General features: G+C 30.9%; 1 protein-coding gene across 2 annotated transcripts in view; it reads right to left on the minus strand.

The window, feature by feature from the left end:
- Positions 1 to 23,856, minus strand: part of LOC122638131 (insulin gene enhancer protein ISL-1) — an 81,651-nt gene that overhangs the window by 49,006 nt on the left and 8,789 nt on the right. The window contains exon 1 of one of the 2 annotated variants that reach the window (XM_043830851.1): positions 3,713 to 3,733. The exons of the other annotated variant lie outside the window; for it this stretch is intronic. The gene's annotated coding sequence lies outside the window, so the exon portion shown is untranslated. Of the gene's footprint in view, positions 1 to 3,712; positions 3,734 to 23,856 lie in introns of those variants that run through there. 2 annotated transcript variants of the gene reach the window in all.

The following is a 23,856-nucleotide window of genomic DNA, read 5'->3' on the forward strand; positions in this document are numbered from 1 at the left end:
AGAGAGAGAGAGAGAGAGAGAGAGAGAGAGAGAGAGAGAGAGAGAGAAGTAAAGTAGTTCATGCTAAAGACAGAAAAGAGAAGATTAAAAAATAGTTGAACTGATGTCTCATCTTGAGTCTCTTCTATTAACGAAAATAAAAAAAGAAAAAAATGATTGAATATACAAATAAAAAAATGTGAACCAACAAAAATATTTTGAAAATTTCATTTGGATAATATCGATCTTGATCGATAATAATTCTAATGATGTTTAATATTGATAGATAATAATTCGAACCATTTCAAATTTCATAAAAAATTATACGACTAATTTCGACGTTGATCGACAAGAATTCGAATGATTTCAATGTCGATAGATATTCGGATAATTTCGATAATGATTCGATGTTGATTGATAATAATTCGAATAATTTCAACATCGATCGATGATAAATCGAATGATTTCGAGTGAATCTGAATCGAGTGAATGTTGATCGGTACTTCGGATAATTTCGAATGATTCGATATGCGAGAATATTTTGAATATTTGAAAAGGAAAAAGAAAAATAAGTAAAAAATCATTGATGAAGTTTTTGTTTAATGTTATCAAAAGGTCTCCTTGTAAAGGTATATGAAAAGTTTGACAGTTTTTCCTTTCTTTTATTTTTTCCATTTTCTTTTCATTTTTCTCTCTCTTTTTCTTTTATTTTATTTTTTTTTATTGTCTTCCAGGTAAGCTCGTAAATCCTTAGATACCTTACAGCTTACCCACAATGTTTTGATCTGTACGATCTCTGGTATGGGTATCTACCCAAATAATCGTCATGGCGAAATCTCAAGGTATGATGGTAGGTAATATTCGAGGAGGTTTATGGAGTTCGTGAAAGTAAAATGTGTAAGGGACTAATACTAGTGTATAGGTCCAAAGGTCGACTTGGTAACTTTAAATTTTTCTTTTCTTTTTTTTTTTTTTTTTATTTCTTTTTTTCTTTCTTCTTTTTTCCTTTACTTTAAACTTGAAACAAAAATATAATTGATATTTTTATGTATATACATATTTATGTGTATGTGTGTGTGTGTGTGTGTGTGTGTGTGTGTGTGTGTGTGTGTGTATAGTAAAATTATTATTAAATATTTTTAGATGATAATAAAGTACATTTTCTTCTTTTTATTTATTTATTTATTTGTTTATTTATATAGATATTTATATAGAGCGAAAACGTCCCTAGGTGTGCCAAAAGAAAGTTCCTCTAGACTTGTGATTTCACCATTTGAAAAAAAAACAAAAAGGAGAAAAGAAAATTAATTAAACCTAGAAAGTCTGCAAAAAGAATAATAAATATCTTTTATATTTATATATTCCTTTTTATTTATTTCCATTATCTATCCCAGCATATATATTTTTTATTTAAACAACAACAACAACAACAACAACAACAACAATAACGTAATAGAACAGTGGTTAAAAAAATACACACAGAAAAGAAGAAAAAGGGAGAGAACTTCTTTCTTTCTAATTTTTTTTTCTCCTAAGAATTTTTCGTCCCCTTAGAATCATATTTCAAACGACGAAAATCAAATAGACGCGGCTGTTCGTCGCAAAAGTCATTTTTCCGTCAGAAGATATCTAAATAAAGAGGGATGATTTCATGAGTTCGAGAGTATAGATAGGTAGGTACTTATTGTTTAAGGTCAGAAAGAGAACAAAAATCTCGAACGACGTCGGTCGAATGAAGCCGTTACAACCGGAAGTAGAAGGAAGAGAAGAAGAAGAAACAGAAGAAGTAGAAGTAGAAGAAGAAGAAGAAGAAGGGGATCCTTTGGCTACCTGATGGTTAAAGCACGAACCCGATACACGTCGTAAAGCCTGGCGCCAGGCGCAACGATACGCACTTAACGTTTAATGTGTACAGACGGTAGCAACCTCGAATATCCCTACTTTCTTTTGAGCCCCTTCGAATATCCCTTCTTGAGAGAGAGAGAGAGAGAGAGAGAGAGAGAGAGAGAGAGAGAGAGAGAGAGAGAGAGACCTTCAGGAAGAAATTCGAGACTTTTCGTTCATCCGTTGTTCGATACTTGCGTCGTCGATTAATAGGACCACACAATGGCTTAACTTTATTCCTTATTTTTGTCATGAAATAAATCGATTGTTTCTCACGACTTGTCATTTCGCAAGAATATGAAAAAAGTTTTCTTTTTTTTTTTTATCACGTTTTTGCTTTTCACATTTCGTAATTCACATTCGTTTCACATTTCGTTTCTTGTTGGTTTGTTTTTCCGATATTAAATTACACGAGTAGATATTTTTCGGAAGTCTTCTAGAAAAAAATGATAGAAGTCGTAATAAATATAAAGTATGTATAACTATATCTCTAAGGTGTCAAACATTAAGTTCATTAAAATGTTAAACGTTTAATCATTGAATTTTAAGAATAGTATGTTCGACAAAATATATCTTTTAATATTTCAAATGACTTATATTTAGATCACTTACATAATTTCCGATGGCGAGACATATCTAATGGAGGGATAAATTGTAGATACTAGAAAATCCTCTCTCCCTTTCTTTCCTCTTTCTCTTTCGCACTCTCTCTTGTTAGCGAATTTATCCAGTGTATATATCGAGTCCGAAATTGTTCGATAGAAAATTTCCTTTCTATTTCCGTAACTTCTATCTTTATCATTCGAACACCAGAAATGTTTCGAACTTTGAATATCTTCAATATTTCCTTTCGTATATAACGTGTGCGGTTTTGTTTAAATTTCTTTATTTAAATCCTTCCTTTCTTCCTTCCTTCCTTCCTTTCTTTCTATTTTTCTTCCGCGTAGAGATTTAGAATTGTTTCTGATATTTACAGTTATTGATTATACATTTTTATTATATATATATATATATATATATATATATATATATATATTCTGCCCGATTATAGCGACATATTTCCACGATCCGTCGTTCATACTTATGATGAAAATAATAAACGTTATATATATATATATAACTTCTTTAATAGTCATATAGTACACAGCACGTACACGCTAGTAGTAGTAGTAGTAGTAGAATACTAGTAATAGTAGTACTGGTAATAATAATAATAAAAATACTATAGTCTTAATAGTAATAATAGAGTGGTAATAGTAATAAGGACCAAGTAGTGAAATAGACACATTCGGTTCACCGTTATCAAATACGTACACATATATGCCTATAAGTACATATATGAGAATGAAAATAAAAGAAAAGAGAAACACATATATAGAAAATACGTACGAACGTATATATATATATATATATATGTATGTATACAGGAAGAAATGTGAACAAACCTATACATATATACATATCCATACGTACGTACGTACGTATCTACATACATACATACATACATACATATATACATACATACATACATACATACATACATACATACATACATATATATATATATATATATATATATATATATAAGAAAAGAGAGGAAGAGAGAGAGAGAGAGAGAGTATAAGTATAGGGGAGGCGAGTGCTATACTACCGGCGCACTCTGCACTTCGGAGCGCCGTTATCTCGGCACCATCTAGCCTGGCTAAAAGCTTCTCCCCATCAACCCTCCCCTCCTTCTTCTCTCTTCCTTCTCTCTCTCTCTCTTTCTTTCTCTTTCTCTTTCCCAACCCCTCTTTCTCTCCTTCTGTTCTCTTACTACAAACCTCCAGCACCCTCCTTTCTCTTCTACTTCTTCTTCTTCTTCTTCTTCTTCTTCTTCTTTTTCAACAGTTTCTTCTTCTTCTTCTTCTTTTTTTTTCTTTTTCTTCTTCTTAGTTCGTTCTCGTATGTCCTAATTTTTTCTTTTTCTTTTTTTTTTTTTTGTTACGTCCAGCTGGTCCAACCGAAAGGCCAAACTGCTAGCTTTTACATCTTGTAACTCGTGTCCAACTCTTTGTATGTTTTCTTTTTTTTTTTCTAATATATTTTTTTTTGTTTCTTTCTTTTCATTTTTTCTGTTTTTTTTTGTTTTTGTTAATTTTGTCCTTATTTCGATTTTACTTTGATTTTTCTTGTTTCTCGACGAACAGAGAGAATTAGATAGGTATATATCTCGAAGAAGAGAATGAATATTATTGAAACGCATCGTTTGGATTATTTTATTATTACATTTTAATTTTGACTATAATTTCTTTCTTTTTTTTTTTTTTGTATCATCCACGAGCAAGTCTGTACTTTTTTTTTTCTCTTAGACATTTTGAAGATAGAAAATGAACGAACGAATGGATATTCTTGATATTACTTTGCATTATTTTATTTTTATTTTTTGATATTGATTGTTCTTGTTTCTTCTACTTTTACTTCTACTTTTACTTCTTACTACTACTATCTTTTTCTCTTCTATTTTAGAAAAGAGAACGAACATTCTTGATTATCTCCGGACTGTCCTATATTTCTTAGATTGCGTCTATAATAATAGCGATAGAATATCAGCGTCGAGATGTTCTTCTATGTTATTAAACCACTTCGATGAGAGACTTAAGGTGCGAAAAAATCGAACGTAGGTCAATTCCAATATAGAATTTTTTTCCTATTTTCCTATTTCATATGTTTTTTTACTTAATTATTTTTGATTTTGTTACGACGATAAGATGGATAGTCGTTTAATAATAGAAAATATTTTACAGGTAATATTGTCAATTTCTAAGCCTGAGGTTTTTACTAAACTTAAAAAATGAATAAAGAATTTAGTTTTTCTTATAAATACATTAATTAATCGATGATTGGTTGATCAAGTAAGAAATGTCGGAATTTATAATATTTTTATTATTTAAATAAATAACACTATATATTTATTGTCATTATCATTATTGCGTTCTTTCTTTTTTTAAGTGTGTTAATCATTTAAATATGGAATACTATAATTTTTCGACTTATTAATCACCGACGAACTCTAAATACCATAGTATTATTATTACTAATGTTATATCAGTGTTATTTATTTAAATATAAAAATATAAAAAAAGAATTAAAAAATTAAGAAATACATTAAACAATAAATATACACAAACGATGAATATTTACTTTTTCTTTATAAGAACGAAAATGATTGAACGAAAACGTAGTAAACTCTATCGAGTAAAGAAATAATAGATATATACAAACAATAAATATTTACTTCTTCTTCGTAAAAAAAAAAAAAAAAAAAAAAAAAGAAAAACGAAAAAAAAGAAGAAAAGAAAAAAAAAGAATGATCGAATAACAAATATTATTGTCAACGTACGCATCCGTACACATAGACTTACATCAAGCATACGTATCAATCATAGTATAAAGATAAACAATAAACATAAAACACGCTATTCATAAACTTAAAAATAAATTTAAAAAAAAGAAAAAAAAAAAAAAAGAAAGAAAAGAAAAATAATTTCAGACGTCCAAATAATTTCAATTTTTATCAATCTTGATTGATTGTCACCTTGTTATCAATCCATCTACGTTATTCCCAATTTACTTATTACTTAACTCGTAATACTTTTTCTTTCTTTTTTCTCACGCTTTGGTTTGGCAGATAAATAAATGCGAATTTGAATGTCCAAGAGAGAGAGAGAGAGAGAGAGAGAGAGAGAGAGAGAAAGATAGATAAATATAAAGAGAGAAAGAGAGAGAAAGAGAAAGGAAGGAAGGAAGGAAGGAAGGAAGGAAGGAAGGAAGGAAGGAAGGAAGGAAGGAAGGAAGGAAGGAACTTAGAAGGAACTTGGGGTTACGTGAAGGTTTAGGTTGGTCGAGGGGGGACATGGAGGGATATGGGGGGAGTTGAAAAGGGGGTTGCGTCAGGGTTGTACGTATTTACGCGTCCGTAAGAGCGACATCCCCGCGGACTTGCGCGGACGGGCCATATCGATCTGCCGGTTTCCAGGGCCGCTTAAACCCACGACTCACGCCCGAGTATAATAATTCATGCTTTTCGATGAAACCGAACATCGAATCCAACGTAATTCCGTTCAACGAGATCATTTAAACTCTTATTTTCGATCTACCCGACACGATCTATCTACATACATCTAGATCAACGCGTAAAAGAAAACGAAAGAAAAAGAGAGATTTAAAGGGATTTAAATTTACGTTAAATCTAAATCTGGATTGGTATCGATATTCAAGTTTTTTATTGACTTCCGTAACAATTTTCTTCTTTTTTTATCCTTTCTAAATCCTAATCTTTGTTTAAATCTATTTTGATAATCAACAATACGTTCTATCGATTTTAAACTGCCTTCGAAGTTATACAGTAAATTTTGGTTTTCTTTTGGTTTTTCTTTCCTTTCTGTTTTTTTTCTTTTCCTTTTTTTTTATGTAATCATCTTTTTGTAATCCTTTTCGTTGACTAATTTATTTTATTTATTTATCTATCTATCTTCAATCGATAGGATATTTCTAGTCCTTAAAAAATGTTACAGAGGACATTTTAAAAGAGTTAATACAAAGTCTGTAAAGTATACTAAAGTTGTTAACTCAATTAAACGTAATATCTTTTTTAACGAAATTTGAATGAATTCGTCGATAAAAAAAGATCAATTCATCAATCATTCTTATTAATTTTATGTTTGATCTTTAATTAAGTATACTATCATTGATCAATTTTCTTCTCTTTTCTACCATTTTTTTTCTTTCTTTTTTTTTTTCTCTAAATAAATCACTCCAAAATGAAAATACTTTAGATCGGCATTAATTTAATTTTAGATCGATTAATTTAATTTCATTTCATTTCATTTCATATATCCTTTTAAGTATAATTACTTTAACAAGTTGTAATAAATTCGTCAAGAAGAAAATCATATTAAATCACCGCTTATAGTTCGACATAATTTTATACGTAACTTTCAATTGAGCGTAATGTCTTAGATAACTTTTAATAAATCCATCATGAAAGAACGAAAAGGAAAAAAAAAAAAAGGAAAAGAAAGAAAAGCAGAACAAAAATTACATTAAAACTCGCACTATTCGGTTTAACTTAACTTCATACATGTTACTTTTTAATTAAATATAATATCTTTGACAAATTTTTTATTTAATTCTTAATGGAAGAAAAAGAAAGAAAGGAAAGAAAAAAGAAAAAAGAAAAGAAAAAAAAAAACAGAAAAAAGACTATATTGAAACTCACGCCACATCGTATAACGCAATTTCGCATGTTACACTCGCTTAGATACTTACATACATACGTCCTAATGACAAATATCTCGATAAATCACGCGGTCGACGAAAGAAAGAAAGAAAAGAAGAAAAAAAAGAAGGTGAGAGACAAGAAATGAATCATCAAAAAAAAAAAAAAAATAATAAAAATAAATGAATAAATAAAAAATAGAAAAATAAAAGAAGAAAGAAAGATACGTCCTATACAAAAACACGATATAAAACAAAGATTTTTCAATTATTTCCCCTTGAATTCAAATATTCAATCGATGACGTAGACCAACAACGGTGTGGTATTCGAAGAAGGACGAATGAATGGATAACAACGTAATCAGCATAAATCTCGACACGTTTCTCGAGTGAGTGAGGAAGAAGAGAGGGAGAGGGAGAGGCAGAGGGAGAAAACGAGACTGCCGGCGAACTGAAGTCGATACAAAGTGTCGGAGAATTCCGTAGTAGACTACTACACTATACTACTACACTATACTACTACACTATACTACTACTACACTACTACCATTACTACTACCACCACTACACTAGTACTACTTCTATTACTACGCTACTTCTGCTCTACTACTACACTACTACTACTATTACTATTACTACTAATACTACTACTACTACTACACACGACGACGACGACGTTGACGACGACGACGACGACGACGACGACGACGACGACGACGACGACGATGGACGAATGGGACAGCGGCTTGGATCTTTTGATCTGTTAGAGGATACCACTCGATCCTTCTTTCCTTTTCTATTTCTCAAGGATTCCCGTCTGTTGTCTCTTTTCAACTCTCTTAACAGGACCAACACCTGCATTCTGCGGAAATAATAGCTTTAACGCTCTCTCACCCTGTTCTCGGTTCATCTCTCTTTCTTTCTCACTCTCTCTCTCTCTCTCTATCTGTCTCTGTCTGTCTGTCTCTGCCTCTTTCTCGACTCATCTCATCTCCTAGGTACCCCAAAAAGCCGCCTCTATTTTCAATAGTAAACACGCTCTTGCCTAGTGTATATATGTATCTAGGAGAATCTCGACTCTCTTTTCTTTTCTCTCTCTTTCTCTCTCTTACCTCTCTTCTGAGGGACGATAAATCTCGTTTGATCTTTGGACCTTTCTTTCTATTCTTCCCCTTTTCCCTTCTCTCTCTCTCTCTCTCTCTCTCTCTCTCTCTCTCTCCTTCTCTCTCTCTTTCTCTGTTTTTTTTTTTTGATGTAGCATCAACGTCCAATCGAACAAGTAAAAGTCACTTTTTCTCTATTTTCTTTCTTTCTTTTTTTTTTCTTTTTTGATTTTTCTCGATACGTATTTCGAGAGATAATTTTTTTTTTGTACGTGTAAAAGCGATCTCTTTTCCTTTTTAATAATAAAGTATTTGTATTATATATGAGTTGGTTTAATTTTTCTCTTTTTTCTTTCCGTTGAAAATTTCGTATCGATTTTTTTTGTTTTTTTTTTTTTTTCTTTACGAATTATTTAATCTCAACGAAAAGATCATTTTTATCTTCTTTCTTTTTTCTTCTTCTTCTTTTTTTTTTTTCTTTTTTTTTAAATAACAGCTCATGTCGCGTACACTTTGTTACGTTCTAACGTTTCACTTAGTAAATCGTCATGGTGGATGGATAAGAGAGAAAAAGGACGAGTAGGAAATCTTCTCATAGATGAGATTTTATAGTTGCTGAGGCAAGTAGTTCCTTCCTTTTGTTTTTTTTTTCTTTTCTTCCTTTTCCTTCTTTCTTTCTTTCTTTCTTCCTTTTTACAATTAACAGACTCGGCCTGTCATTAGCGTGATCCCGAAGAGGAAACCATTTGCATGTATATGTATACATAAAGGATGATATAATCGCTTTTCTACCTCTCTCAACTCTTTTTAGATCGAAAGATCGAATATAAGGATGACGATGATTCGAGAAGAGTAGTAGGTAAGTAGTCTTGCAGAACTCGTCAGGTTTTTCATTTCAAAGGGAGAAAAAAGAGAAGAAAAAGAAAAAAAGGAAAAAGGAGGGAGAAAGAAAGAGAGAAAGATGACTTGATCTGGTACTTTCGTAATATTCATCCTATAATTGAAATCTAATGTAATTAAAGAGAAATCGAGATTACTATACTTTCGAATATTGAAATTCAATTGGATTTAACCAACAGTTTCGATTTTATATTTTATTTACTTTTTATAAATAAGTCTTTCGATTAAAATCTCTCGATATATTCTATCACGTTAGAAATTGAGAAATGTGCTCGTTATTTCACGAAAAATGAAAAGCGATAAAGAGAAAGAGAGAAAGAGAGAAAAGAAGAGAGAGAGAGAGAGAGAGAAAGAGAGAGAGATTGTATTTTCGTAATACTCATCCTACAATCGAACTTAAGTTAATTAGAAAGAAATCGAGATTACTAAACTTCGGGATATTGAAATTCGATTGATTTTAGTCAACAATTTCGATTTTATTCTTTTTTTTTTTATATAAATCTTTATCTTTGAGAAAACCTTTTTCAATGTTATTAACATTGCGTGAGAAATTAAGAGAAATACGCTCGTTATTTTACAAAAAAAAAAAAAAAAAAGAGAAAGAGAGAGAAAGTGAGAAACAGAGAAAGAGAAAGAGAGAGAGAAAGAGAGAGAGAGAAACGAAGAAAAAAGAATAGGATTTGCACTTTAATAACTAGCGGCTATTTCATGAGAAAGAGTGAGAAATAAAGATAGAGAGATAGATAGATAGAGAGAGATAGAGAGAGAGAGAGAGAGAGAGAGAGAGAGAGAGAGAGAGAGACAGAGAGAGAGAGAGAGAGAGAGAGAGAGAGAGACAGAGAAAGTGGTTAATATCACGTAGCGTCACTTCAGGCACGTGTAATGGATCTCTAATGTAACTGGAGATTATTTTTCGGTATAAAATAATTAAAAAGTGCATTAATCGCCGTCGCGCATTAAAGTAATCCACGATAATTGGACGTGAAATCTATATGCGTTTTGGCGATTCACATGAGTGAAGTATGGAAATGCGAGAAGCTTGCCGGCGGGTAAAACAACATCTAGATAAAGAGTCGAATCTGTTTTCTGTGTGGATACATGTACGTGATCGAGAGGACCCATTAGAAAATTTCAACGGTATATTATGATTTTAAAAAGATAATAATAACTGTTTGATAAATTTTATAAATATGTTTTTATGAATATTACCATTTTTCCCGTGTAATTGAAAGAGTCATTAAAATAGAAATATTATTTTCTCTCTCTCTCTCTCTCTCTCTCTCTCTCTCTCTCTCTATATATATATATATATATATATATATATATATATATATATTTGTATTAGATAACAAATAATTTCAAACGTCAGATATCAATCCTTAAGTTCGGATGAATGTATACAACTGATTAGAAAATTTAATTGCAATTATTTTCTTTTTTATCGAATATGAAATTATTTCACAAGTATTACAGATTAATCAGAAATATTTTTTTTTCGAAGTTGCGATCCATAGAATCATTAGAAACTCAATATTATTTTATTTATCGATATTATTTGATATTATTATTATTATTATTATTATTATTATTATTATTATTATTATGTTTTTTGTATCGGACAACAAATAATTTCAAATATTATAGATCAATACAAGATAAGAGCTGAAAAAAAATTAAACCATTTTTCTAAACACAAAAATTGAAACTTGCTCATAAAAAGACAAAACTTAGAATGCAAAACAACTTTAATAACCCTTTCAGAATCTACACTTTCAATACTTGTTAAAACGATCGCCTTTGAAACACATTCTAACACATTCAAATTTAAACCTACCTATTCGATGCACAAAAAAAAAAGGAACGACTGCGACTACGTTAACGAAACCAATAAAAAAAGAAAAAGAAAAAAGAGAAAAGAAAATAAAATAAAATAAATTAAAAAAAAAAAAAAAATAGAAAAAAAAGGAAAAAGAGGAGAAAGGAAAAAAGGAATTATCAGGATAATCCTAAAAGGTATTGATTAGTCACGTTGAATTTCATATTAAGTCGTATACAATATATAGGTACACTACACAGGTATATAATATTGTATTATATATAGTACAATACACAGTACACAGGTACACAATACACACACACACACATATATATATATATACATATAAGTCGATCAGATCGATCTAGTGTATAACTATCGAAAGGGGTTGTTACGATTAGCGAGTTAGAGAGATGAACTCGCGAAAGGACGACGAATGGGGAGGGACGAGGGGTGGACGGGGAGTGGTAGCGATCGTCGAGAGAAAAGATAGAGAGGGGAACAGATAGAGAGAGAGAGAGAGAGAGAGAGAGAGAGAGAGAGAGAGAGAGAGAGAGAGAAGGTGCAGGGTGGTGGGTGCAGGGTTAATGCGTGTTTGGGCGCGTGACCCCGTATGTAATGGATCCCTAATGCGAGTCGTCGATTATTTTCCGCTGTGCGCCATTATCGTGCTACCGAGAGGTAGGAAGGGGTAGAAGGGGATAGGGTGGACAAAAGTGGGGGTGGGGAACAGGATAAGAGAGGGGCACATTGCACGGCTGACAAATTTACCAGCGATTCGAAAGCTTTTAGCGGTAAAAGTTCGACACCGATCGCGCGACAACGTCGGCCACGTTTGCATTATGCAAGCACGACTTTTTTACTACTACCATTATATTATTACTATTACTATTATTACTACAACCACTACTACCATTAATACTACTACTATTAATGTAATATCATAATACGTGTAACGAGACAAACCTAGACAAAACTAGGATCAATTTTGTATATAACGAAAGATTTTTAGTTTCAACCGTGTCTTTTTTAAGATCTATCGATCGATCGAGAGGATATACGTGAACGGTTCTCTCATTAATCGTATGTTAGTTTCAATTTAATTCTTTAAAATGTGATAAAAAGGTGATAAAAAAGTCGTTGACCATGATATAGATAGGTATGTAAGTAAGTACGGTTAATAAATAGTTTCAATTATAATACATCGATATTTTCATCGAATTATATGGTATTACGTATATTATATTTTTGGATTATTACTTTGTCATTTCGTCATGAAATGAATTCTTACTTAAACACTTTCTTACCTATGTAAATTTCATTTAAATACTACGATAATCACAGTTATATCAATATAAGTTATACCATATACTCAAGCGTTCGACGACATACCTATGACTTATTATTAAAACAGAGAAGAAACAGAGAAGAAGAAAAAACAAAAAAAAAAATAAAAAATAAAAAGAAACGAAAAACATGGGATTACACGGACGATCCATATCGAATTTTGCTATTCAAAAATCACAAGGCGTAGTTAAGTTCAAAGTTCCCAAAAAAAAAAAAAAAAATGTTGGAGTCAAGTATCCGTTTAACGTGCAATCTGTAGAAGTCAAATTTACAATAGAATTTACAACGGTACCCCGGGTACAACGCTTGGGTAAGAAGAGAAAATAAAGAGCGACAGAGAAAGCGAATGAGAGAAACAGATACACACACACACACACACAGACTAGAGAGACAGAGACAAAGGTAGAGACAGAGGTAGAGACAGAGAGAAAGAAAAAGAAAGGAAGCGAAAGAGAGAGAGAGAGAGAGAGAGAGAGAGAGAGAGAGAGAGAGAGAGAGAGAGAGAGACACAGACCAGTTGCAGTGCTCCTTTCACGGATGCAGATGCAGCTGTAGGTAGGTACCAATATAGGCAAAGCAGTTATGTCTATATATCGTTCGGTCGTATATCCCAAGGAGACTACCTTTTCCTATACGTCCGACAAAAGGGCAAACCCGCGCGGACGGATAAATATGTAACTATAAAAAGAAAGAAAGCAAAAAAGAAAAAAAAAGAAAAAAGGAGAAATGAGACACAGAAAGAGAGAGAGAGAGAGTGAATGAGTGAGAGACAGAGAAGGAGTGAGAGAGAGAGAGAGAGAGAGAGAGAGAGAGAGAAGAAAAAAATAAAAAAAAGGAAGGGTAAATACTCACGGTCAAGAGTCAATATTGTTAGAGAGTCCCGGCCGTTTCGCCGTTTCTAATGTACTGCCTACCCACGTTTAGGAAGATTTCGCCGCCTTTTTTCTCGGAGAGACACTAGCCGCCATTTTCTATTCATTCGTCATCCATCCCCTCCCCTTTTCTATCCCACTCCTCATCGACCATCTCATTCTAACTTCGACGATCATTCTTTCGCTCTTAATTTATTTTCTTTTCGTCTCAATTTTATTAATGATATTTTAATGAAATTTTAAACTCTTTCTTTATCTTTCTTTTTCTTTGTATTTCTATCTCTCTAATCTGTATAAGTAGATAAGTATTATCTATAATCCTAATGAGAAACTTTTGGTTACGGGCTACGATGATGAATCGTTATTTATATTGGAATAATTAATGTTTCTGTTTTCTCCTTTTTCTTTTTCTTTTTTTTTTTTTCTTTTGAATTTTTCGATGCGATTATTTATTTATATTGTTAGATATAAAGAAAGCTGTTTGAAGAAATGTTTGTCAGTAATTCGCAAACCTTTTTTCTTTTTGCATATATATATGGATTATTATTGAATCAATATGATTTTCTTGTACCGTCGAGATTCGTTAGAAAAAAAAAAATATATATATATATATATATATATATTCTATTGGAACGATAAGAATTTAATCGAATATTTATGCAAGGCCAATGATTCAGAAAGAGATGCAAAATATCTTGCGCACAATATCCTTGCGATCTATCATAACCTCTATGTTGCATCTACATTATTATTAAACTAATGCATTTGTTATCGTATTGATCGTGCAATTTAGATTTAAAAAAAAATATATATATATAAATACATCTATTATTTTATTTGATACAATATAGACATTTATATTTACACAGAAAAAAAAAAGAGAGAAAAACTTAGAAAAAAAAATAAAATAAATAAATAAAGTGAAATAAAATAAAAGACAAAATAAAAATAAAGAACCTGTATCAAAAGAAAATAAAAGAGCAGAACAAAATAACCTGATAAAGACATCGTAATCATCGAAGGTACGACCTTCGAATCGTAATTTACTTGGAAAAAGGTCAAAGGACATGCGACGATTCGCTTCGTAACGAACTCGCGTGTTATAAAAGCTTTGTGCATGTTACGTGCTCGTCCCTATTCCATTCTAACGCATATAACTACTCGACCATCCCTTTAACCGTTTGTTCAACCCCGTCTCTGTCCACCTCCCCCAACCCTGCGGTCAGTCAGTTAGTCAGTCAGTCTTCTCGCAGCACGCGATACACGCATTGACTTCTCTAACACGCACCCACACCGACCATGAACATATATATATGTATTTATATATCGTCTAATCAGTCATGCTTCCTTCACCACATTCTATGACGTTTTATTATATGAAATTTATTGTCGACATTGTATACTTATGAATAATACGTTTTTTATATTCTCTGTCTCTTTCTGTCTGTTTGTTTCTCTCTTTCTCTCTCTCTCTCTCTCTCTCTCTCTCTCTATCTATCTGTCTATCTATCTATCTATCTATCTATCTATCTATCTATCTATCTATCTATCTATCTATCTATCTATATATCTATCTCTTTCCTTCTCTTTTTCTCTTTTTGTCATTCGTCGTCGAAAAATTAAACGTCGATTAAATTTTTATAAAGAAAATTTGAACGATGTATCAAAGATATATTTTCTAAACTCGAAATCAATCCGAATATAAATTTAATAATAATCTTAATTGCAACTGAGTCTATGATAGATATAATATTTTTGTGATATAGAAAGGAATTTATTTGTATTACTCGTATCATTTTCTTTTCTCGATATTAAATAATAATACATTATATACATGCAAAAGCATGTACCGCACATTATGTCATATATATATATATATATATATATATATATATATATATATATAAATCTATCTACATTCATTATTTATTTAATTACCCAAGGATAAAATTATATCGTTACACGTGTAATGGAGAGCTTCTCTAACAAATACACTAACACATCCACACATACAAGCTGCATATGCGCATACATATATAGGCATACAAATAATCTTAAATCTCAGACTCTCTCTCTCTCTCTCTCTCTTTTTAATTCATAAAACACACATAATAGCAGCTTGAAATCGGGTATCACGAATAGAATGAATGGTAACGAAAAACTGTACACGGATTGAAAAATATTGCAGCTTTCGCATTACCTGTTTGCGAAAGCTCTCGCGCGTTACCAAACGCGATCGGATTTGTTTGCCAACATAAAAGGCACGAAAGGATTATCTACGCAAACAGGCCACCCGTTACATTTTATCATGTGTTTGTCATTTTACTTTTAACTCGTGAGAGCACGCGACCGCTCGTTATCTACTTTATCGGGATCTTGTGCAACTGTTAATGTTATAGTTAAATATATGTTACGTGCAAAGCTCTGCATCTCTCTCTCTCTCTCTTTCTCTCTTTCTCTCTCGGTCACTTTCTCTCTCTGTCTCTCTCTCTCTCTTTCTCTTTCTCCTTTACACTTTTTTTTCTTTCGTTTCTAAGATAATGTTTTGTCAAGACAAACAGTCCTAAGTAACGAACGAACGAGATGTTAATTAAGTTTCTTTGTCGAAGAATGGAATCGTCAGGGATTAACGTTCTTATTTTTTTTTCCCTTTATATTTTCTTTTTTTATTTTCAATTGAAAAAAAAAAAAAGAAAAGAATAGATGGGAGAGAAAACGATACGACTTTTTTATAATTTATATCTATAGGTACAGATATAGGCATATATATATTTATGTATGTATGTATGTATGTATGTATGTATGTATGTATGTATATTTGTTCATTTTTGTATTTCCATTTATTTTAATTTCTATTGAAAAAAAGATATTTACAAATATTCAGAGATAAAATGGATGAATAAAAAAAATATAAATAAATAATAATTTCGAATTAATGTACGTATGAAACTGTTAATTAAATTGTTAATTAATTGTCTTTTTGTTGAAATTCGATTACATTCCAGATATTCTTATTTCCTTTTTTACTTTGTTTTTTTTTTTTTTCTTTTTATCAATATCTATTTTATTTCGTACTGAAAGAGGATACGAGTATTATCAAGATGAAATAAAATAAAATAAATAAATAATTTCGAAAGCTTATGAGAGCTTTAATGAAAAAAATGTGATACGATTAAAAACATACATCCATTATTTCCAACGTAACAATAACATCCCCTCGAACATTATTTTCACTGTTTTGTAATCGTAATTTTGATTTATTAATTCTCCGTCGAACGTTTACTTAATCGTTATTATTACTCGATGATGAAATTTTTCCTACAAAGAGTAAATAAAGCAAGCATTAAAAAAAAAAAAGGAAGAAGGAAAAAAACAAAGAAAAGAAAAAGGAAGGAAAAATTTCAAGGAAAACAAAGTTCATTATCCAACATTTATTAGAGTAGCAATATGGAATTTTTTCTATTAAAAAAAAAAAATAATAATAATAATAATAATAATAATAATAATAATAATAATAATAATAAAGATACTCAAAAGAAAGAAAATTAACTGAATAAAGAACCAACAAAAAGGTAGAAAAGTATTTACACTGAGAAAAGACTTATAATAGTTCGATTTATTGCTATTGCTTTAGGACGAAAAAAAAAAAATAAAAAAATGACAAAATAATAAAAAATAAAAAGTAATTTTGACAACTAAAGAAGAAAAAGTTATCGTCATCCTCCCACATCGAATGCATGTAAATTGTGCCATCTGTAAATCAAGTAGAAACAGTAAGCATGAGCTGGCTCGTCAGCTAATACATATATATATATATATATATATATATATATATATATACATGTGCATGCGTGCGCGTGTGTGTATATATATATATATAGGTAGTACTATGCCAGAAGAGATGATGAGCACGTGATCCGATCAACAGCTGCCCTTTCTGGCCATATGGCATGCAACAACCCTCTACCTACCCCCACCATTATTCCATACCTCTCACTCACACACACACTCTCTCTCTCTCTCTCTCTTGCTCTTTCTCTTACAGTGTCGGTCTTTCTCCGAACTCGCAACCACCCCCAAGAGAGATAGAAAACGAATCTGATAAGAGATCGTGCGGACGATACACGTTCTGTCCTCTCTTATCTTTCACATCCTGTTGGACGAGAACTCGCACGATCGACAACAAATCTCCACGGCATGACGTTGGCGCGTGTCGCGTGACGTCTAATTACGTCCTAGATAAATAACAATGCTGATATAATTCATCGTCGTTATACTTCTGTGCTTATATATTAATATATATATATATATATACATATATATATATATATATGTAATTTTGTTAGATATAATTGTTAAGTAGAACGATTGTTACAAATCAAGATATTATGATTTTATTATAATAGAATATATTTATTATATATATATATATATATATATGTGAGAGAGAGAGAGAGAGAGAGAGAGAGAGAGAGAGAGAGAGAAAATTTTCTAATAGATATTAAATAGATAACAACGAACAAGATATTTTTATATATTTTTCTTTTTAATTAAAATGAAGATTACGTTCACGTTACAATGTGATTCAGGTAAAAATATTAGATATAAGATAATGAAACCTTCGTAGAAAAAATATTAGATAAAAGATAATAAAATGCTGGTAAAAATATTGGAAGAAAAAAAAATATATATATATAAAAAAGATAACAAAATATATTTTCAAAGATAGATAAATGATAATAAAACTTCTTGAAAAAGAAAAAAAGAAAAAAAAAATAGAAAAGGTATTAGATTAAACAAACATCAAATAAAATATTAAATAAAGCGAGATACCAGATAAAATATAAGAAAAAAGTCTTTAAATAAATATAACGTCATTGTTTGTAAATAAAATATCTATATGAAATAGTTACATACACTCACGAGTGATAATTCTTTTCTTTCTTTCTCTCTTTTTTTTTTTTTTTTTTTTTTTTTTTTTTTACAAAAAATACCCGTAGATAATATCAAAACCTACATATTTATTTTTATCGAATTCTAAAGAAAGATTAGTATACCTATATATTCTTTTGTGAGTACGATCGCACCATAAAAATAGGTCGCTCGCGATAAATATTTCGTAAGAACATGAACACCGACAAGATGTTCCTCGTTTCAACTAAAAAGTTCTCTATCGATTCTCGTTTTTCTAACAAAACTATTGAACTTATCGAACTTTACCTGAGTTTCCATAGAAAACTTGTAGAAACAAGTAAAAAGATGACAAGAACTATTTTGTCTAGCTAAAGTTGAAAATTTTATCTACGTAAAAAAAAATGTGGATTGGATGATAGCTAAAACTAAGAAAAAAAAAGGAAATTATATATATATATTAAATAAATTATATAAATATATATATATATAAATTTAAATTATTAAATTATACATATACGTATAAAAAAATTACATATATATATATATATATATATATATATATATATATATATGTATGTATGTATAATTATCGAATGAATGATTAAGATGAATTGACACATACGCTATACGTATATTTTTTCATCTATTCTATCAAAAATACTGAACGACATGGGAATCTACTTTATCGATCAATTCGTTACTCAATATTAATAACAAAAAATTAATTTTTTCTTTTTCTCAACAAAACTTTTCTTTTTTTAACCTTTTATAAGCTATTTTTTTTTTTTGACAAAAGAAAAAAAAATTACATAACGTAAAAGTCAAAGTATTTATTTATGCTACAGGGTGGATCAAAAGTTCTCCCAAGTGATTTTAAGAATCAATCGTTTACTATTTATCGAGAGACTTTTTAAACTAAATTTCTTTTTCTGTTTCTTTTTCCTTTTCAAATCCTGAAACTACTTTAGCCATTAAATACTTTTGGCTAATTTCGAAACTTTGAACTCTCGCTCTGTAATATGATCGTACTATACTAAGTGATTAAAAAGAACGAAGTACGAGATACGAATTAAAGATTAAGTTCGTTAACTGGCGATGAAACGAAATAAATCTCAATAAAAACACAACAAATATTTATCGATTTATATCTAAAACATAAAGCTTCAAAATTACACGGTGTTAAATGAGTTGATATCTCTCTTTTTTTTTTTTCTTATTTACAATCAGATCATTAAAAATTATTCTATTGCTCTGAATATCTTTATTAAAAAGAAAAAAGAAAAAAAAAAAAAAAAGATCATCGAACGATCCACAAGTTCGATCTAAAAATTTTCAAGTGATTTATCAAAAATTAATCAACCTTCTTCGAGATGTTTACGAAGCTCGATTTATTAAGCTTGCAAATTTACAAACTGAATTTGCAGTTTTATAATATTGCAAAGAAGAAAAAAGAAGAATCAGCTGTTTCATAAAAAATCAAAAAAAAAAAAAAAAAGAAAAAAGAGTAAACTCTATTTTTGTTTTCTCTTCGTTCTTTTTATATTTTTTACATATATTTAAATCATCCAGCAAATTTTGACACACCCTGTACTCGGTCTCCTATCAAAGTGAGAGAAAGAGAAAACGAGAGAGAGAGAGAGAGAGAGAGAGAGAACCGTACCATTGTTTACGAGAATCTACGAGTGTCCACCCATTGAACCCATCGAATCCATCGAATGAAAAAGGAAGAAAATGTCGACAGTGCAGTTACTCATCCAGAATTATTTACGGACAGAGGAAAGGGGATGAGAGGGTGTGGGAGGATGAGAGGAGGGGTGTGAATAGGAGTGGGAGTGGTTTATAAGAGAGAGAAAGATTTTCAAGGAGGACAGTTTTACTATCCATTGTATACGATACGATACTATATTATACTATATTATACTGTACCATACTATATTGTACTATACTATACTATACGAGATTTTCGCAGGGAGCGCACGTTCGTAAGAGAATTTCTCTTGTATCGTATAGAACGACGTATAGAGAACACACGATAAATATTTTCCAGTACAATGGACGAGCGACGTTAAAGGTCTCGTGTCAGAGTTTCGCGTCCTGTGGCTTTCGATCGGAACCACGAAAACCCCGAAAGCCTAAGTAAAAGGAAGAAGACGACTCAGTGCCGGAAGTCGAGCACGATCGGCCATACATCCGGCCACGCGCCGACGCAAGCCAATTAATTCATTACCGCCCTTCTTTCCTTCTCTCTCTCTCTCTCTCTCTCTCTCTCTCTCTCTCTCTTTCTCTCTTAGTTTCACTCATTCTCTCACCCTTCATCGATGTACTCTACCCCATCTTCCTTTTATCTGACCTAGTCTATCTATTCACCTATATATTCTATCTATCCGACGTGATAATAAACTTTGCGATATATGAGGAGTATAATAATAATTTTCTTTTTTCTTATACTTTTACATGGATGTGCGTGTATGTGTGTGTGTGTGTGTGTGTGTGTGTGTGTATTCTTAAATATTAATATAAATATAATTACAATTAATATTAAATAAAAAATTGAATTATATATAATTAATATTAATACTGTGTTAAATAAAGTAAAATATTAACACTGTGTTATGTAATTAATTATCAAGTTGAGTAATACTTTTATATTTTTTTTACGTTTATAGGTATGTGTAGTATTGATTGAAGTATTATGAAATTCATCTGTATTATCAATATATTTATTCTTTCTTATATCTATATCTGAATATTTAAATAGTTATATGATATAACTTAAGTATAAAAAAAAACATATATATATATATAAAGAAAGATGTAAAAACTACTGATATATTTATGTAACTTCGAAGTTACACCGGCTTTTGAAAAATGTAGAATAGATCATTTTTAATGAAAAACATATTGACTCGATACAAAACAACAAATTTGTTCAAATAGATATATATCGTATATATATCTATCACACACATACATGAACATATACATACATACATACATACATACATACATAAATACATACTTACGTACATACATATATATATATATATATATATATATATATATATATCAGAGGTGTGGCTATAGAATTTTACAGCGGCGAGTGCAACTTCTAAGTACAATAACGTTTGATTGGAAGTCACGTGTCAGTGGCAATGAATTCGAAATGTTGGGGTCACGTGTCACGGCGCGTTTCCGTGAACGACACGTAGCCAAAAGTCACGAAAATCACCCTTCCTTCCTTCCGTCGATTCTACAGAGAGATATTGAATTGTTACGATCTAAAATTTTACTATATTCCATTGATATTTTTACAATTATAAACAATTATTCAGCTCTATGCATTCATATTATCATTTTACGTATAAATTCAATCTCATACGATTAGCAATAATTATTAATTAAACAATATTAATTACAGCTAATATAATTTTCAAATTATAATCATTATATAATTATAAAAATGTAATATTATAGATATAGACATTTGGATATACGAATAATCACATTCTAACAAGTTAATTTTACATAATGAAATTAAACGTTACAGCGTAATAGACGATAAATAAAAATAAATAAGGATATAACGACAAAGAATACAAGAATATAAGAATGCGTAAAAATGTTTCGTTTGGAAACCTACAGATGCACGGGATGTAAAGGATAATAAAAACAATTTAATAAATACAATTTTCAAATTATCGAATATAAAAATTGACGAAAGTTCAACCATTATTCCACCTTTTAAAATATATAACAAATCGTACCGACGAATTATTACTATAGGAATATACATATATAATACATTGATGGTAAATCGCTGAAGAAAAGAAAAGAAAAGAAAGAAAAAGAAAAAACAAAAACAAAAAATAAAGAATAACAAGAAAAAAGCATCGACGAATCCAATGCGAGATCCGGAATCGTTTTCTCTTATTTCTTAGTTGCAAGGAAGGCGGTCTTGAGAGTCAAGAGGTGGAGACAAAGTTTCACGTGGCGAATGAGACCTGTCTGTATCCATGTATGTGTCATGTGTATACGTGTGTATGTCTGTGTATGTGTATGCGAAAACACGCGATATAGCTCTGTATCAGGAGAGAGAGAGAAAGAGAGAGAAAGAGAGAGAGAGAGAGAGAGAGAGAGAGAGAGAGAAGGCACGCACGCGCGCCATATTCGAAGAGAAACGGCCCTGACGAAGACTACAGGGACACTGACAAATGACGCGTGGCGTTGTTCGGCCACGCGACGCCTAATTGACGTTACCGTGACGTCACGTGCCACTGATGCGCCGCTTGCCAACTTACAGGCGCTTCTACTTACTCCTCTCTCTCTCTCTCTTTCTCTTAGTCTTACTCTTTGTCTTTCTCTCACACACTTTCTCTCTCTCTCTCTCTCTCTCTCTCTCTTTCTATCACTTTGTCTTTCTTTCTCTTTCTCATCATTTTTTTTCTCCGTTGTTTTTCACTTGTGTCACGCGTTCGAGAGACCAACTTTCCTTTTCGGAAAAATACCACCCTCCCTCCCTCCTTCCTCTCCCCACTTTTGCATCAAATTTACCCAAAACATCCTTCTTCGTTTTTTTTTTTCTTTCCCTCCAGATCGTTTTCTCGAGTACGTTTTGAAAAGAGAGAGAGAGAGATCATTGTTAAATTGAAAATAATACGACAAAGTTGATAACGTAAAATCATAGCGTATGTCGAATCTCTGATTCGTGAGATCTGATTTTTCTTTTCTCTTTCTTTTTGTAATAATAAGAATTATGAAATGAATTAATTATCACGACGTAAAACTCTCCTGCGAATGTTGACTTTCTAAGTGACTTTCTAATACGAAGATCATCCCTTTTCTTTTTCTTCTTTCTTACATCTAATACAAAAATGCAAACGTAAAAACCAGTAGAGTTTCTCAGATTCAGCGAGAAAATTAATTTCCGTTTCAACGATAAGAATGATAGAATTAAGTGAAAATGTTCGATGTAAATTAATTCGAGTTTTTTCTTTTCTTTCTTTTTTTTTTTTTTCTATTAATAAACGGAGTGATAAAATAAATAAAAATTTTTTGTGGATGAATCACCGAGACGTCGATCAAAAAAAGAAATAAAGAAAAAAAAATAAAAACGAAAAAAAAAGTGAATAAAAGAACAAAACTTAAATTTCAATATATCATAAAAAAAAAAAAAGGATACAAATTTTCAATTAATATTTGCCGACTATGATTAAGTTTAGAGATTTTCATCTATGTACCTATGTAACATGAGGACACGCAAATGGACGTTCTGAATATCCGGCATGGTCGCGTGGTCGGTGAATAATTAGTCGATTGTCCCGTCTACGGCCGGAAGCCAACCATCAATATTTTTATTGCTATCCAAGCCCCTGTGAAGAAGAACGCGGAGAGCTAAGCGACCCCAAAGCGGTCGCCCTCCATTTTTTGCGCGTGTCCGAGCCTTCATAAGGGTGGCTACTCCTAATGCTAAGTGATATCGGTGATACACCTATACTTATTTACGCATAGACATATACATACGTATTTTTTCTACATGAATGTGTGTATATGTGTATATTCATATATACACGAATACGTTCGAACTCTCGTCTGTGATTATTATTCAATTTTTTTTTTTTTGGTATACTGTAATGAAAAAAATAAAAAGGTAATTTGAAGTAAATAAATCTCACAAGGAGTAAACATAGTATTGTCTGTAGCAAATATAAACGAAAATATATATGACATATTTATTATATTGGATATATGTATTATTTAATTTTTTCTGAATATTAATGCATTT

This window comes from Vespula pensylvanica, chromosome 2 (assembly GCF_014466175.1).
Source record: "Vespula pensylvanica isolate Volc-1 chromosome 2, ASM1446617v1, whole genome shotgun sequence".
Classification (NCBI taxonomy): domain Eukaryota; kingdom Metazoa; phylum Arthropoda; class Insecta; order Hymenoptera; family Vespidae; genus Vespula; species Vespula pensylvanica.